We start from the raw sequence: 3,049 nt of genomic DNA on the forward strand, positions 1-3,049 counted from the left end.
GTCAAATTTGCTGTGTTCACTTGGAAGGAATAACTGCACATGGCTAGGCACTGGTAATGACATTTTGACCATGTTTAGAGTCTAAAAACATGTTTAAAACCAATCTGATCACCCTGACATGGAAGCTAAAGCTAAGCATTTATATGTGCTTGCTCCTTACTGATCGTAGTAATGTTTCCAGGCTAACTCTGTATCAGCATATTTCACATTTTAAGAGCCTGTGTGTGTGTGTGTGTGTGTGTGTGTGTTTCAAGGGAATATTTGGCCAAAATGAGTAGAAGCAGTTTTGTGTGGCCTACAGACAAAGTGCTGTGTTAAGACAAACTTTGATCTATTCTCTCTCTACCGTTCTGCTTCACTCTTTCAAAGGTCCCTCTCCTCCTCTCACTCCACCACTCATCTCTCTCTTGTTCTGTCTCTTGTAAAACAAATGGATCTGTGTTCAACCTATTGGGGGTGAACACCTACCTCCCTCCCTCCTATCTCTCTCTTTCAGTCTCTCTCACTCTTCCAGCTATTGGACTTGTGACAGAATCAGAGAAATATTGATAAACCATATTCCAGCCAGGCGGAGAGCTGAGGAGTTGTAAATCTCAAAGCGTTGACAAGAAAACAAGCCAAAATAATGAAATGTAATGCTGATGCATCAAAAGCAGGTCTTATCAGCAACGCAGGCCAAATAAAAGTCAGAAAAAGAGCATCACTCAGTCTTTTATGAAGCATGCCAAGGGAAACCTTGTATTTGAAGCTAAATTACCAAAATAAATGGTAACAGCAAACAGAAGAAGGCATCTGAAGAACCTTGAAATGTCCAGTAGAGGCTAAATGTTTTGACAATGTATCTGCCTAATAGATGCTTGATGTACTGTACAGTACTGTGACAGCAAGGTATGACATGTCATGTTTATGGCAATTGTCTGCTCTTTATGGGCCGGCAACAGGGAAGTGGACAATGTGGACTCCAAACAAGTGTGGAAAATGAATTGTGTACCAGCTATGAACATATTTGCAAATTTAAATGATTCAAGCCTTTCTTTGCCCACATTTTCTCTGGATAATATGAAAGATATTTAGAATTAGCACTTGATATCAGAACTGTGACGTCTATTCATTACATTTATACATTATGTGGTCAAATGGAGAAATATGTGTCAGTCATTAAATGTCCTGAGAGTGGGGTAACTTCCAGCTAGCTAGTCCACTACTACCCACAAAACCTGGATTGACTACCTCACCACCCAGTATGCGAGGATTAGGGACCGTGATCCCGACAGGGTTGTCTCCAGCACGGGAGGTCTGCAGGGAACAGTTCTGGGTCCCTTACTCTTCACTCCCTACACTGCAAACTTAAACACCTCAGTTAATGGCCACCAGCAAAAAAAAAAAACTGACGTTGTCGTCCTCATCACAGACAGAGAGAACAGAGAACTGACCCAGGACTTTGTGAGTTGGTGTCAACTGAACCTCCTCCAGATTAAAGCAGGGAAAACCAGAAAGCTGGTGCTTCACTCCCTTCTTCCTCCAGTCAACATTCAGGGAATGGACATTGAGAGGGGGAAATCTTACATGTACCTGGGTGTTCACCCAAACAATAAACTGGACTGGACATATAACAAATATGCACTGCACAAAAAAGGAGTGAGCAGACTCTATTTTCTGAGGAGACTCGGATCTTTGAAAGTGCGGGTGGCATTTCTGAGGACCTTTTTTTGACTCTGTGGTGACTTCAGCCATCTTTTATGCAGGACTCTCTGACAGCACTCAGCAGCTCCTTCAGTGACAGGCTGCTGCACCCGTAGTGGCGCTGTCAGACTGACATGTACACATGACACCTCACTCATGTGCAATATCAACGTTTAATTAACTGTGCAATATTATCAACATTTTCGCTGTGAATGTTGTCCGTTCAACCTTTCAGTTTGTTTACTTATATTTTGCCTTTACCGTTTAATTCTTTTTACTGTTTTTTTCCTACTCTGTATATATTTAATATTATTTCTTGTTTTTTTCTGTCTTTCCTTTGAAATCTGCAAATTTCCATGGCGAATGGGTATGGTGTTACATATGTGCCTCATTCCTGAGCGAGTAATTGTATGGTTTGAGGACGGAGAACTATATTTTGCACATTACATTGCATTTTGAACAGAAATTGACAATTGCAAAATTTATTCAGATTGAGCAAACAAAAACCTCTTTTGTGCTCAATACATTTATTTGCATCTCTTTCAGACGCAGCTACGCTCTGGTGATGTCTCCCTCGCTCTTAGTCTTGTTACTCAACTCAAGTCACACTCAAGTGTCCCACAAGACCAACCAATCGGAGAGTCAATGGTCAATTCTGATTGGCTGTTCGTCTCCAATTAGATTACAAGTCACAGGAAACACATATATACAGGGAAACAGTCTTTAACACAACACCTGCACTGATTCCTCAGCAAGGGGTAATTCTGCTGTTACCAGGGGGTACTTGGAAAGATTGTGGAGAAGCTTAATTAATCAAAATAATAATTGAAATTAGGATTTAATTAAAACAATATATCAACTATAACAGCTCAACACAGATGTTTAAAGATATAGTGAAGTAATCAATGGTAGAAATAAAAAGCTAAAAGTAGGCCTACTGACTTAACAGTTCAAATGATTAGCTAAAATTAATGGAATACTGTTGAAACATTAACTGAATTAATTGAAAAGTAGTAGGTCTAGCTAGCTAGTAGAATTTCTGACCAAAACAACCTAAATGTTTACAGTACAATTGCATAAAGATGTAAGAATATTGACTTTTTATATAGTAAATAGTGTGAACACATTGGGAATTGATGTGGTGGAGTATGTGAGTTAATATGACAGGGCTGTGGGAGAACCTCAGTCCGGAGAGGTTGGAAAGCACTGATCTACAGTATTTATATTAATCACCGACCGGTATATTACAGAAATGCCTCAATACTGTGTTAATCACAATACAGTTGTGTTGTTTGAGTTACAATAACATAAATCTGTGTGCGACTAACGTCATCTTCACAAGCAATCTAACAGTAGCCCGGTCTAT

Source organism: Etheostoma spectabile, chromosome 10 (genome assembly GCF_008692095.1).
Source record: "Etheostoma spectabile isolate EspeVRDwgs_2016 chromosome 10, UIUC_Espe_1.0, whole genome shotgun sequence".
NCBI lineage: Eukaryota > Metazoa > Chordata > Actinopteri > Perciformes > Percidae > Etheostoma > Etheostoma spectabile.